This window comes from Amblyraja radiata, chromosome 10 (assembly GCF_010909765.2).
Source record: "Amblyraja radiata isolate CabotCenter1 chromosome 10, sAmbRad1.1.pri, whole genome shotgun sequence".
Classification (NCBI taxonomy): Eukaryota; Metazoa; Chordata; class Chondrichthyes; order Rajiformes; family Rajidae; genus Amblyraja; species Amblyraja radiata.
In genome coordinates, this window is record NC_045965.1 from 25,938,389 (window position 1) to 25,954,186 (window position 15,798).

At 42.5% G+C, this 15,798-nt stretch overlaps 1 protein-coding gene across 1 annotated transcript in view; it reads left to right on the forward strand.

The window, feature by feature from the left end:
* The first annotated feature begins 3,790 nt into the window (after window positions 1-3,790).
* The window catches only part of rasal2 (RAS protein activator like 2), a 351,759-nt gene continuing 339,751 nt past the window's right edge, over window positions 3,791-15,798 (forward strand). The window contains exon 1 of the mRNA XM_033028400.1: window positions 3,791-3,914. The gene's annotated coding sequence lies outside the window, so the exon portion shown is untranslated. The remainder of the gene's footprint in view (window positions 3,915-15,798) is intronic.

Here is a 15,798-nt window from a genome sequence, read left to right on the forward strand (position 1 = left end):
GTGGAGAGTGGGAATGTTTGAATGTGGTAGATGGAATACCAATTGAACATGCTGTTTTGTCCTGATGATGTTGAGCTTTTTCAGTATTTTTGAAACTGCTGTCATCTAGACAAGTGAAGAGTATTCAGCCACACTCCTGAATTGTGCCACGTATATAGGAAAAGGCTTTGGGCTGCTGGGATGTGAACAACATGCAGCAGGATATAGACTAGTAAGTCTAACATCTGTGGTAGGAAAGGTACTGGAGAGGATTCTGAAAGATAAGATAGACATGCATTTGGAAATGCGGAACCATATCGAAGTCCTTGCTGAAGTCTATTTAGACTACAATAATGTCCCTGTCCTTGTTAACCTTCTTGGTTAATTCTTCAAGAAACGAAAACAAATCTGGAAAGAAAGGGATGGATTTGGGATCGTCTGCGTAGTTTGTTGTGTGGAAGATTGTGTCTCAATAATTTGATTGAGTTTTTTGAAGAATTAATAAAGAAGGTTAATGAGGGCAAGGCAATTGATGTAGTCTAAATGGACCAGCAAGGCCTTTGATAAGGTTCCAGGATGCTTGGCTGCTTTGGAAGGTTGGATCGCATGAGATCCAGGGAGAGCTAGTCAACTAGATACACTATTGACTTCATGGTAAGAATCGGAGGGGTATTTTTCAGACCGGAGGGCTGTGACTAGTGGTGTGCCTCCAGGATCGGTACTGAGTTCATTTTACTTTGTCCTAAATGTTAACATTATGCATGAGAATGTACAAAGCAACATTTGTAAATTTGCAGATTACACTAGAGTAGGTCACAGCATGGACAGTGAAGATGGTTATCAAAAACTACTGCTGGATCCTGATCAGCTGGGCAAGAGGAATGGCTAATGGAGTTTAATTCAGATAAGTGTGAGGTGTTGCATTTTGGGAAGTCAACCCAGGGCAGAACTTACACAGTGAATGGTAGGACCTTGGAGTGTTATAGAACAGAAGGATATAGAAGAACAAGTACATAGTTCCCTGAAAGTGGCGTCACCGGTAGATTGGGCGGTGAAGAAGGCTTCTGGCACATTCAGTCAGGGAAAGGAGTAGAAAAGCTGGGATGTTATGTTGCAGCTGTTAGTGAGGTCATACTTGGAGTATTGTGTTCAGTTTTGGGTCACCCGATTGTGGAAAGGATGCCATTATGATGGAAAGAATGCAGAGAAGATTTATGAGGATGTTGCCAAGACTAGAGGGCCTGAACGATAGGGAGAGGTTGGACAGACTTGAATATTTTATTCTTTGAAGTGCAGGAGGCTGATGGGTGATTTTGTAGGGGTGTATAGATGGGGTAAATGCACAAGGGAATCAAAAACTAGAGGCCGTAGATTGAAGGTGAGAGAGGAAAGAATAGGAACCTAGAGGCTCTGAGTATATGGCGCTAGCTACCAGAGGTAGTAGTTGAGGCAGGTGCTTTAAAAACATTTAAATTACATGAAGTAATTTAATAGGAAATGTTCAGAGGAAAATGGGTAAACACAGGCAAATGGGACAGGTTTAGATGGGGCATCTTGGCCGGCATGGACGAGTTGGGCAAAATGGTCTGTTTCCATATGACCCTCGGCTACTCACCCCCTGATCACCTCTCATACTTAATGCGCTTGGCTGGACAATTGAATATTTGCTCATTGTTCTTTGCAAACCAAACACCATAAGTGATCCTTGCAATAAAGTCTTAATCCTCCTGCAGTGGTGCTAATCCGCTTCTGATTCACACACTTGATTTTTCATCTTTTCACCACAATTTCCAAATAACTGCAAGTCTTATCGCTTGCAATTGAATATTTACCATCAGAAACACAATCACCCACATCTGCTTTCCTAATTAGTTACGTGTAACTATTGAAAAAACTGTGAGACACTTAACGAATCAGTGAGGGACATGGGTGGAGACGATACACAGTGGCTCTGAATTGTTTTGGAGGTCAGCAGGATCTAAATAATTTTTTTTATCAAGAAGTCTGACAAGAGTATTTCAAGATAGCCTTTCTTCTCTCCCTTCCAAAGGAAACACTTAGGTTCAAGGCAGGAACTCTTCTCGAACCTCTGAATGAAAGCAGGAACACTGTCTGGAGACTTGTAGCCACAAGTTGTGCCGCTCGCTCTGTTGTTCAGCCTGGTGGAGACCACTTGCAGCAACGCCCTGCAAATAAGTTTACTTTCAATGAAAGGAAACCAACGAAACAATACACTCAGTGATTGCCAAAACTCCTGAATGTTGTGGTCAAGGCAGCACTGTTTGGAAGCAGTACAATCCATCACTATTATTGATTCCACTTATTCCATTTAAATCTCCTCAGGGGGAAACTTCTAAAAAAAAGTCACAAATTTAATTAAGCCACATTCCAGAATACACAGTGACCTTTTCACCTCCATATTTCACTTATCTTCCATCTTCCACGTTCCTGGTAGCATAAGAATGGTCATCTACCAGGCAGCATTAGCCTTTGCAAATCTCTTTTTGTTTTTGTTTGCTTTCTTAAAGTTATTAATCACCATTTTAACAAAGAGGTTTTTTCTCGTTTGCTTTCCAGCCCACCCTTGATCAAGAACAAGCATTTTGCAGATCACTAGAAGACAGCAGAGATTGTTGTGGATTGTTAGAAATAACTCGAATATCATGGTCAAATATTTCCATATTATATTGAGAATGTTATTTTTAGAAATAAAGGAACCTTTAAGTGAGTCAGACCTAGCACCTTTGACATGAACATACGAAACACTACCTGCTGTACACAGTGTTGATGCATGAAGCATTATGATTAAACATTCCCATCAAACATGCAGAGCTAAACAGTTAAAGGTCCTAAGGCCAATTGAAAGGAAAAACATTTATAACATTTCTCATGAGCCCTCCCTCATGTGACTAAATTAGTCATTATTGGCAAATGGACCACATATATTGCATTGAAAGATCACCAATCCTTCATTAAGAATGCAACTGTCTGACACTAATTTTCTTCATCTTTCTAATTGTTGGTTTTTTAATGCACTATTTTCTCTTTTAATTATTTTATTTATCCTACAGTAGATTGGTCAAAATTCTGGCAGAAATATTTGGCAAATGATTTGGTTTGTGTCCAGGTCTTGCTCCATTTTGTTACAAAGAAGGTCTTTGTGATCCAAGTGCATCTTCTGCCTCCAACATTTTACTGCTGATCAGAACAAAAAAGCTTTTATTTGATATTAACAAGCAAAAGAGATAAAACAGGGACAAATATTTTGAAAAGAAGATATACAATAAGCTATTGAATAAGATGTGAGAACCCATTGAATCACAAAATGAAACAAAACAGCAGAAGACCATTTGGCCCATGCTGTCTGTGCCAGCTCTTTGAAAGTCCTGTCCATTTCAGCCCACTTTCCCACTGTTTGCTCAAAGTTCCACAAATGTTTTCAATATGAAAATAATCCTACTTTGATAATTACTAATCCCTTAAAGGTAATGTATTGCACATTATAATAGCACGTTATGCAAGAAACATCCTCATCTATCCTCTGCTTTTGTAAAATACCATACACTGCCACTGGAATCAGTTTTTCCCTTTTCACACTTTTAAAACACCATAATTTTGAACACATGTATTGAACCTCCTCTGAGCCTCCTCAAACAAAAAATCCCTGCTTCTGTAGCTGATTAAAATGAAGATTTTCGACCATCATAACTCTCTGCTGCATGCGCACCAAGACCTTAACATATTTCCTAAGGTGTGTTGCCCAGTATTTAACTCCACCCACCCATTTGTTTGTTTGTAGAATGGAGGCAAGAGAGTACTTCAGTGACCAAGCCACAGCTGCCAAAGAAATGAACACAAGACCAAGGAAGGATGAAAAAACTACTTGTAAAGAAGGAAAGGGGACGAGGATACTGTTCACACTAAAAAGCAGAGAAGTATGTAGAAATATGTCAAAGTGAGAATGATTTTATTTCTGCTTAAACTTGATGAGCAAAATGAATCAGATCCCCACTGCCAGTGTACCACTCAATAGGATGAGTTAAAAACTGTCACATACTTTTCATTAAGTTCTATCATTTTTGTGTCTTTAACATCAATTAATGTTAGATACCTTAGGTTTGGTAGGGCACTGGGAAGTGTTGCAGACCAGATGGATCTGGAGTGCGGGTACATAGTTCTTTGAAGGTGGCGTCGCAAGTAGATGGGGAGGTCAGAAATGCGTTTGGCACATTAGCCTTCATCAGTCCGAGTATTGAGTATAGAAGTTGGGAGGTCATGTTGCAGTAATATAAGACATTGGTGAGGCTGCATTTAGAGTATTGTGCAATTCTGGGCACCATGCTATAGGAAAGATGTTGTTGGAAAGGGTGCAGAGAAGATTTACAAGAATGTTGCCAGGACTTGAGGGTCCGAGCTATAGGGAGAGGCTGGGATTCTATTCCCTGGAGCGCAGGAGGCGGATGGGTGATCGTATGGTGATGTATAAAATCATAAGAGGAATAGACTGGATGGACGCACATATTCTCTAGTCCAGAGTGGGGGAAACGAGAACCAGTTGGCAAAGGTTTAAGGTGAAGGGAAAAAGATTTTTAGGAATTTGAGATGTAACTTTGTCACGCAAAGGGTGGTGGGTGTATGGACCAAGCTGCTAGAGGAGGTAGTTGAGGCAGGGATTATCGCAATGTTTCAGAAGCAATTAATCAGGTACATGGATAGGATAGGTTTAGAGGGATATGGGCCAAACGTAGGCGTGGGACTACTGTAGATGGGACATGTTGGTCAATGTGGGCAAGTTGGGCCGAAGGGCCTGTTTTCACGCTGTATGACTCTTTGACTCTTTCTTGTCATCTGTAAAGTGGTGACAATATTGATATAGATGAAAAAAAGTATGTGAGAAAATAAATTGAATGGAAAAGCCTGAAAGTTGGAAGGAAATTAATTCAATCTGAGATGGCTGAATGTTTCTCCTCACTGGGCTAGGGCTGCACTTTCATTTCCTCTGGTCCTGAAAATTCTACAGTGCCCTCCATAATGTTTGTGACAAAGACCCATCATTTATTTATTTGCCTCTGTACTTCACAATTTGAGATTTGTAATAGAAAAAAATCACATGTGGTTAAAGTGCACATTGTCAGATTTTAATTAAGGCCATTTTTATACATTTTGGTTTCACCATGTAGAAATACAGCAATGTTTATACATGGTCCCCCCATTTCAGGGTACCATAATGTTTGGGACACAGCAATATCATGTAAATGAAAGCAGTTGCTGGGTGTCTTCTCTGGTGATGCTCTGCCAGGCCTGAATTACAATACAATACAAATTTATTGTCATTTGAGCCCCAGTGAGACTCAAACGAAATTTTGTTTCCACAGCCATACAAACAAAAACAATGTCCTACAGACATACACACAATTAAGTTCACACAAACATCCATCACAGTGAACCCACTGTGATGGAAGGCAAAGTATTTTCTCTCCCCTGCTCTCAATTTCTCTCCCGATGTCCAAGCTCCAGGCGGGTGATGCTAAGTCCCACGGCCATTTACGGCCCCGCTCCAGGTCTGAAAGTACAAGGTCGGAGCCCCAGCGTGCGATGGTGAGTCCCACGGCCATGAAGCCGCACCAGGTGATGTACGGTCCCGGTCCGGGTCGTTCCAACCCCGCGACACGGGCTGGAGAAGTCGCGTTGCGGGAGCTCCGGGAAGCGGTCTCTCTCTCCCCCCCGGACCCGCGAGCTCCCGATGTCCCGATGTCCACCGGACCTGCGGCTGCGTTGCTGGAGCCTCCGAGCCCCAGGAGTCGAGTCGCAGCAGCGAGTCACCACCGCTCCCCACGCACCGAGGCCGGCCAGCCCCACGATGGTGATTAGTCCGCAGTTCCGCAGTCTCCCGAGCCCCCGGGTCGTTCAGGTTGGAGGCCGCTCCACGGTGCTGGGCCCCAACGACAACGGAGACCCGACAGGGAAAAGGTCGGGTCTCCCGAACAGGGAAGAGATTTAAAACGGTTTCCCCCTCCCCCCCCCCCCCCCCCCCCCGCCCCCCACATATACACATTTAAAACCAAGCTTAAAAAAAACACAAACACTACATTTAACTAGACAAAAATAAAAAAAAGACAGACAGGCTGTAGGAGCCGCTGCAACGAGTCGCGCCGCCACCAAGATTGCAGCCATCTTTAACTTATGCTTGTTTTGGGGGCTAGTCCCCTTCAGTTTTCTCTACAGCATATAAAAAGCATGCTAAATTGGGTTCAGGTGATTGGCTTGGCCACTCAAGAATTGACCATTTTTTAGTTTTAAAACATTTGTTTGTTGCTTTAGCAGTATGTTTGTGATCATTGTTTTGCTGTAGAATTTACTGCCAGCCAATGAGTTTTGAGGCATTTGTTTGAACTTGAGCAGAATGTGTCTATTTACTTCAGAATTAATTATGCTACTACCATCAGCAGTTGTATCACCAATGAACAAGAGCGGAACTCGCTATCAAAACATAGAGGGGACGGGGGACACAATTTTTGCATGTGCACACACACACACACGCGCACGCGAGGCTTCAGAGGCTCAATCCAGCGCTAAATGCAGCTTAACACTGCCTTTCTCTCCGGGTTAACTACAGCCCTGTCTGGACTGACGGGACACCAGCGCTGCTTCTCCGCACTGGCCATATTTCCCGCAAGTCCAGGAAGGGTTGTAAGCTCACCTGATGGGACAGGTAGAGTTAGCTGGGTTTAGCGCTGTTTCTCTGCGCTGGCCCATCTGATTCCCGACCAAAGATCCTAGATCCTATAGCGGAGGATCTTTGCTGCCGACCTCTCTGGCCACTTGGGGGGGATGTCCCCCACCTCTCAAAACATGGAGGGGGACGTGTCCCCTCTGGCACCCCCGGTTTTTCTGCCCCTGCCAATGAAGATAAGTGAGCCAGTACCTTCAGCAGCCATACACGCCCAGGCCATAACACCCCCACTACCTTGTTTCACAGATGAGGTGGTATGCTTTGGATCTTGGGCAGTTCCTTCTCTCCTCCATACTTTGGTCTTGCCATCACTCTGATATAAGTTAATCTTCGTCTCATCTGTCCACAAGACCTTTTTCCAGAACTGTGGTTGCTCTTTTAAGTACTTATTGGCAAACTATAACCTGGCCATCCTATTTTTGCGGCTAACCAGTGGTTTGCATTTTGCAGTGTAGCCTCTATATTTCTGTTCATGAGGTCATCTGCAGGCAGTGGTCATTGACAAAGCCACACCTGGCTCCTTAAGAGTGTTTCTGATTTGTCGGACAGGTGTTTGAGGATTTTTCTTTATTGTAGAGAGAATTCTTCTGTCATCAGCTGTGGAGGTCTTCCTTGGCCTGACAGTCCCTTTGCGATTAGTAAGCTCACTAGTGCTCTCTTTCTTCTTAATGATGTTCCAAACAGTTAATTTTGATAAGCCGAAGGTTTGGCTGATGTCTCTAACAGTTTTATTCTTGTTTCTCATTCTCAAAATAGCTTATTTTATGTTAATTGGCACAACTTTGGTCCTCATGTTGATAAACAGCAATAAAGTTTCCAAAGGTGATGGAAAGACTGAAGGAAAGATGAGGTGTTGAGAGCTTTCTTATACCTGCAATTAAACACACCTGAGCAATGTATAAAATGGCCATTAATAAAATCTGACAATGTGCACTTTAACCTCATGTGATTTTTTTCCATTACAAATCTCAAATTGTGGAGTACAGAGGCAAATAAATAAATGATGGGTCTTTGTCCCAAACATTATGGAGTGCACTGTATATAGTTGGTAATCGAGGCTGTTTGATCCATCTAATTAGAGTGCATGTTGACAAAGAATACATTGATGCTAACACAGCATTGAAGTAACCATTATACCTTTAGAAACAATCAGATTGTCAAGCAACAGCTTTCAAAGCGTACAAATGAGCCCGGCTCACCACCCACAACTGAACTGATACAGAGAAACTCCATCAACATTTTTGAACAACAATACCAGTTAACAATGTTATACTGCAGCTTGCCTGCCTATAGCTGGCTTTATCTGCTTCATCATTGAACCATAATAATGTGTAGGATGCTAAGCAGGTGTTCGATGCAATCTGCTGGATTCCTTCCAGTGAGTGAGTGTAAAATAATCCCTTTCAGTGTTTGTAAAGGTTTGGATTAATTGAAGGTAGTGAATTCTTAAACTGCTGTTTATACCTCAGAATCACACTGATGGAATTTTCTGTTCTGGTCTACAAATTGTAGAGACTTGAAGGGCTTGATCCAGAATGGATGGTTGGAAGTGGTTTTGTCTCCAGTCATCCCAACACAATTATCTGAAAGCAGAGTAGCTCACAGCCATCGCCAAGGTCACAGGAACACTCATTTATTGTGACTGAGAACAACTTTTCAACTATCTTCTTCTCCCCATCTTGAATATCATCTATTATTTACTATCAATTTATAGGACATTGTCAAACTTGCTTTATGTATCATTTTTCACAGTCTCAAAATGTTCCAAAGCACTAGAGCCAATGGAATATTTCTTGTGAATCCATCTTCCTCTTACTCATTGTTGTTCCCTTATTATTATAATGCACAAAATATGACATCCAAAAGTACACAGCAATCCCACAAGCAACAACATTATATTGATCAAAATTTTTTTCTGTTATGTTATTTGACAGATAAATATTGACCAAAACATAAGAGCTTTATCTTGGTACGGTGAAATAATGTCTGCAGTGCTTTTTATCTGCTGAAGTGAACCGCAAGGCTTTCAGTTTAGCAGCATCCGTAACAATGTAGCACTCCCTCAGTGCTACACTCATCTCTTGTCCCTAAACAATGTCTTCTGACTCATAAGTATCCTTCCCACTGGGCCAAGTCTACTGCAATAAATGTATGCTCCTCCCCCTTTCTTCCTTCCTCTCTCCAACTTTCTTCCCCTACTGATGTTCATTCATTAACCCACAGGTGCGCATAGAGTAAAGCAGACAAAACCTTATTTGTGATAGTTTTTGGCTGCACCTGTCTTCTTTTCCACACCCTCCCTCCCTGAAGTGCAAAGGATATATAGCCATATAATCCCTCCCATTTTAAATTCCATTTGAAGGCTTTTAATCAATCTCAAAAGAGTTTGAGTTTGAGTTTAGGCAAGGCAAGGCAAGGCAACTTTATTTATATAGCACATTTCATACACGAGGCAGACTCAAAGTGCTTCACATAAAAACATGTCATACAATAAAATGAAATAATAAAAAATAAAAAAATAAATTTTTTTAAAAAAGTTTAGTTTATTGTCACATGTAGGTAGAGTGAAAACCTTTTGTTCCCTGCTAACCAGTCGTTGGAACGATAAGACATGATTACAATCAAGCCATCCACAGTGTACAGGTACCCGATAAAGGGAATTACATGCGGCAATTGAAAAAAATGATGAGGGGAAATCTTGGCAAATAATCATAAATTAAAATAAACAGATTATCTGCCCATTATGAGGGAGCTGGATACAAATTGCTCCCCCTCCCATCTTTTAGTCTTGTGGATGACACATCTGTACATTTCATCCACACGGCTAAAAAATGGGAGGGGGAGCAATTGCACAGAAATTTTAAAAATAGATTACAGTGAGTAATCTGTCAAAAATGCTGGCATGTAGGGGGAGAACCAAGCTAGGTAAATAAATTATAATGATTTGCTGATGTGGGGACAAGTACCATAATGTATTTTTCATTAACTTTCGGAAGAACAGAATAATTTGCAAAAATACAACATCTGAATTTGATTATCAAGAGTCAAAAGTGTTTTACTATCATATGTCCTGAAACGAAACAATGCTGCAGCACAACTGATATGTACACATGGTACTCTGCAAACACCATTGTAAACATCAAAAAAGAAGTTCAGTATATATATATAAAACAAACGATAATAGTGCAAATACAAAAACAATGTCACCAAGTCTATGTTGTTTGGAGCTTATTTGGAGGTTGTAGTGTGTAATAGCCTCATGGTTGTTGGAAAGAAGCTGTTCCTGAACCTGGACCAGGAGATACTATAGTTAGAACCCAGATTAGCCATATAAAGGGCTTGTCCCACTTTCACGACCTAATTCACGACCCCTGCGAGTTTGCCCTTGACTCATACTTGCAGCATGGTCGTCACGAGGTCGTAGGAGGCCGTAGGTAGGTCGTAGCAGACCGTGATGCTAGTCGTAGGTACTCGTGGTATCAAGTAGGTCGGGACGTTTTTTCTAGCATGATTAAAAATGTCCACGAGTAAAAAAGGTCGTGAAAGTGGGACAGGCCCTTTACTATTAAAACTCTGATCTTGGATGTGTGTGCGCATTTACTTGTTCATGTGCGATCACATCTTCTCGAAAAAACAACGTGCTAACGGTAACATTTGTACATATTCCGGTAGAGATTTATCCCGTGAAGTCAAAAATCGCCTTATCAGAAAAATGAATGCATTATTTCTCGAGTTATTTATCAAAATGTTCAAAAATCTGAAGAAAGTTGGAAAGAAATAACTGCTTATTCTCTGTGCTTACAGCTGTGACGTCACAATGGGATTGTAGCCCAGCTCACAACATTGTTGCTATCCAAGTGCATTGAGTCCTGCTAGCACTAGCAAGTACAAATGCATTTTTTTAAAGTCACAGTACACTGAGTTCTGCTAACTACCAAGTGCAATTGCATTTTTTTTTAAAGTTTAAAAATGAGGAAGGGTGCATAAAGCGAAATGAGCAGCCCCTGCGCAGTTGTCGGCTATGGTCGTGTGGTGGAATATTGCGTTGGGGAATGGGTTGCGTTGGGGGACCAGGCCTCCCGTGTGACAGGAACCCAATGGGTCCCACTTGGTCTAGTATAATCATAAAAGTAGATGCAAGGCTGTGTGCTCTGGTTATGGGCTACTTCCAATAACTGCTGCAATCCATGTGATGAAGGGATGCCCCAAGTACCGTTGAATTTAGATTTCAATGTTTCATGGGGAGAGTGAGATTTTTTTTCTTTCAAGATAGTGTTTGCCATATTTGAAATTGTTGCAGTGTGGCCAGTAACTATTATATACTCTGTTCCTGTCTGCCAGAAGTTGAGGGAATTAATATTTAGAATGGTGAATAATTTTGTCACATATCTGGCATGTGTCTTGTCATTTTTCAATTGTTTTGAAATATAGTAAGAGGCCATTCACCCTATTTGATCCATGGTGGCTTTTGGGACAACCCCATCAAATGCATTCCCTTACTTATTTTCCTGTAACCTATTCTCTGCCACAGACACATCAACTCCACCCAACTCTCCTGCCACCCAACTACACTAGGGATCATTTATAGTGGCCAATCAACCTTCTAACCAGAATGTTTTGGGGATGAGGAAGGCAACTGGTGCATTCAGTCAGAGCCCACATGGTCACAGAGAGGTAGCACAAACTTCACATGGACAGCACTCAGAGTCAAGACTGAACCCCTAGGTTACTGGAGCTGTGAGACAGCAGCACTACCTGTCACCCTTAAGTTATTATCTGTTCAAATGTGGTGGGTAGATGGTGAAAAAAATGGAGCAACTTGCAACATGACAATTTCCCCAATAAACTGTTCTCACCTCTTCTAGAAACTGTCAAAGTCAGTGAAAGAAGAAAACAAAATGTGCATTATACTATTGACTCTCGATATCCAGGGACAGGTACCTGTCCAACAGGGTTTCAGCCCGAAATGTTGCCTATTTCCTTCGCTCCATAGATGCTGCTGCACCCGCTGAGTTTCTCCAGCTTTTTTGTGTACCTTCGATTTTCCAGCATCTGCAGTTCCTTCTTAAACAGGGAGAAACCACATCTCTTTGGTTTTGCCCTGTTAACTGAGCAGCCCTATGGTGGCTGCATTGCCCACAGTTAGACAATTGCTGTCTCTGTGTGGCAGGTTAACTTTAGTCATGGACATTAGATGATACCTGAGGTGGCTTTCAGGTGTAGTCAGACATCACATCAAAATTAAACACCTGTAGCTCCCTCTCAGTTGGGAACATCATGTGGGATGGGAATATCTTCTCACATAGCGAGCATCTTTAAGACATTGCCCAACCCAGCAGGCAGCACAAATGAAATAACACTGGGGCTGCATCAGTTTCTGATGGATTTAAGAGAGGATAAATGGTTACTCCATAGCAAAACACTGTCAACAGCTCCTGCACCTGCCAGGACACAGGTGCTCATTGAGCAAAACACAAAGTGCTGGAGTAACTCAACGGGTCAGGCAGCATCTATGGTGGAAAAGGATACGTGATGTTTCAGACCAGATCCCTTCTCCAGATCACTGAAATTGTTCCAAAGGACAAAGGACATTTATTATCACATACACCAATTGGTGCAGTGAAATTTGACTTTCCATTGCAGCACACAAATAAAGATCAGACACAACATCAAAGAATTTAACAGTAAACATAAAAACATCCCCCCACAATGATTCCCACTGTGGGGGATGGCATCAAAAGTCCCTTCAAACATTCCTGGGAGATGTTTAAGGGAGGGTAGAGCCTGGAGGCATAGCTGGCAGGTGTGACACTAGGTGCAGGAGTAGGCCTTGAGTGGGCTCTGCTCCTCTCGGTTATCCATGTCTTTGCATTGTCCATAGAGGCATATCCAAGTTCAAGTGAGTTTATTGTCATGTGTCCCTGTATAGGACAATGAAATTCTTGCTTTGCTTAAGCACACAGAAAATAGTAGGCATTTACTACAAAACAGATAAATGTGTCCATATACCATGATATAAATATATACACACATGAATAAATAAACTGGTAAAGTGCAAATAACAGAAAGTGGTTATTAATAATCAGAGTTTTGTCCGAGCCAGGTTTAATAGCCTGATGGCTGTGGGGAGGTAGCTATTCCTGAACCTGGTTGTTGCAGTCTTCAGGCTCCTGTACCTTCTACCTGAAGGTAGCAGGGAGATGAGTGTGTGGCCAGGATGGTGTGGGTCTTTGATGATACTGCCAGCCTTTTTGAGGCAGTGACTGCGATAAATCCCCTCGATGGAAGGAAGGTCAGAGCCGATGATGGACTGGGCAGTGTTTACTACTTTTTGTAGTCTTTTCCTCTCCAGGGCGCTCAAATTGCCGAACCAAGCCACGATGCAAATGGTCAGTATGCTCTCGACTGTGCACCTGTAGAAGTTAGAGAGAGTCTTCCTTGACAAACCGACTCTCCGTAATCTTCTCAGGAACTAGAGGCTTTTTTGATAATTGCGTTAGTGTTCTCATACCAGGAAAGATCTTCAGAGATGTGCATGCCCAGGAATTTGAAGTTCTTGACCCTTTCAACCATTGATATAAATGGGGCTGTGGGTCCCCCTCCTACTCCTTCCAAAGTCCACAATCAGTTCCTTGGTTTTGCTGGTGTTGAGGGCCAGGTTATTGCGCTGGCACCATATGGACAGTTGCTCGATCTCTCTTCTGTATTCTGACTCATCCCCATCAGTGATACGCCCCACAATAGTGGTGTCGTCAGCGAACTTGATGATGGAGTTCGCACTGTGGTTCGCTACGCAGTCATGGGTATAGAGTGAGTACAGCAGGGGGCTGAGCACGCAGCCTTGAGGTGCTCCCGTGCTGATTGTTATCGAGGCTGACACATTTCCACCAATACGAACAGACTGTGGTCTGTGGATGAGGAAGTCTAGGATCCAGTTGCAGAGGGATGCGCAGAGACCCAGTTCTGCGAGTTTGGTAACCAGTTTGGAGGGGATGATTGTGTTAAATGCCGAGCTGTAATCAATGAATAACAGCCTGACATATGAGTTTTTGTTGTCCAAGTGGTCCAGTGTGGAGTGGAGGGCCAGCGAGATCGCATCCACCGTTGATCTGTTGTGGCGGTACGCGAACTGCAGTGGGTCCAGGTTTTTGTCGAGGTAGGAGTTGATTTGCTCCATGATCAACCTCTCAAAGCACTTCATCACCACCGGCGTTAATGCCACTGGTATCCTTTCATTATGTCAGACAATTAATTGAAAATTAACTGGAAGTCAAACCTTTCACAACCTCAGGTTGTCAAAACGTGATTTGCAGCCAGCTAAATACTTTTGAAATGCACTCACTTTGGTGTAAAGCAGGAAACATGGCAGTCCATTTGCACGCAAACAACAACTTGACAACAACCAAATAATCCTGTTTCTGTGGTGTCAAGTTGGAGTAAAGTATTGGCAATGATACCACTCCTCTACTCTTCTCTTTAATAATTTAGTGAGATCTTTCATATCAATTACAAGATGGATGGGATCTTGGTTTCATGTCTCATCTCCACTATGTCACCGCTGCTATTTTTGCCCAAATTTTGGAGGGGTATTTGAACCAAAAGAACTCTGGTTCAGAGGTGACAGTACTGACTACTGATGCACAATTGACACTAACAGAAAGATATCTACAGTGAAAATAAATCTATGACTGAGTTCAAATACGCATCACTGGCCTTTCTTGGCTTTTATATTTTTATTGTTTGCAATTGAAAGGGAGCAAATCATAATGGGCTTAAGTGTGATTGATAGTAAGTGCCTCAAGTGTGATGAAGCGGAGTCTTGGATAGGAATGTCCTGAAGTCTTAAGAGTTCATTCCAGCAATGCAACCCAGAAGAAACATTATAAAACATTTTCATGGGGTGGCACTGTGGTGCAGCGGTAGAGTTACTGCTTTCCATTGCCAGAGACCTGGGTTCGATCCTGACTACGGTTACTGTACTGAGTTTGTACTTTCTGCCGTGAACGCGTGGATTTTCACCAGGTGTTCCAGTTTCCTCCCACCTTCCAAAAACATGCAGGTTTGTAGGTTAATTGGCTTCTGTAAATTGAGCCAAGTGTGTAGGATGCAAAACTGGGATAACCTAGAATTAGTGTATGGGCGATCGTTGATCAGTATGGATTCAGTGGGCCTAAGGGCACGTTTCCATGCTCAATCTACCAGCGGCGGAGATGGCGGGGCCTCGGTGGTGACATTGGAGCCTTTGTGGTGGCGTTGGAGCCTCATCTGCAGTGGGGGACCCGTGGTGGACCCTCGGTGATGATGAGCTCCAGAGGCGGGGCCTCACGGCAACAGGGGTGAACTGTTCGACCCACGGTCAGCAGTCGATGAGAGCACAGGGGAACCACCATGAGGGGGAAGAACAATGGAGGACCTGGCTGAGTGGGGGGTGCGGGGGGAGGGGAGAACATAGGAGGAGCCGGCAGGGTTACTTTGTAACTTTGTCAGTGCCATATGTGGCGACTATTTGCATACCTTGGGTATACAAGCAAATAATTTCACTGTGCATTGTCACATGTGACAATAAAGTATTCCATTCCATATCTCTAACCTAAACTAAAAAGCAACAAAGATGTGTTATTTTTGTAAAAAGATCAGAAGAAGTGTCCCGACACAAAATATTGTCTGTCCATTTCCCTTCACAGATGCTGCTTGACCCACTACGTTCCTCCAGCATATTCTTTTTACATTTAAGATTTCAACATTAGCAGTGACTTGTGTTTACATGTGTGTTTTTATGTATTTCCAATTTATACTTTGTTTCTTTCTTCTTAGGCTAATTAAAAGATGAAGCATTTCTTGGTCGAGAAACAGTGCAGCATCATAAATAAAGCATAGAAATAAAAGTGAGTACAAATAGAAGGAAGGATAGACAGTGTTTAAGAAGGAACTGCAGATGCTGGAAAATCGAAGGTACACAAAAAAGATGGAGAAACTCAGCGGATGCAGCAGCATCTATGGAGCGAAGAAAAAAGGCAATGTTTCGGGCCTAAACCCTTCTTCAGACAGACAGTGTTGTTTTGACAGTGGCCTGATTTTCTGTTTTA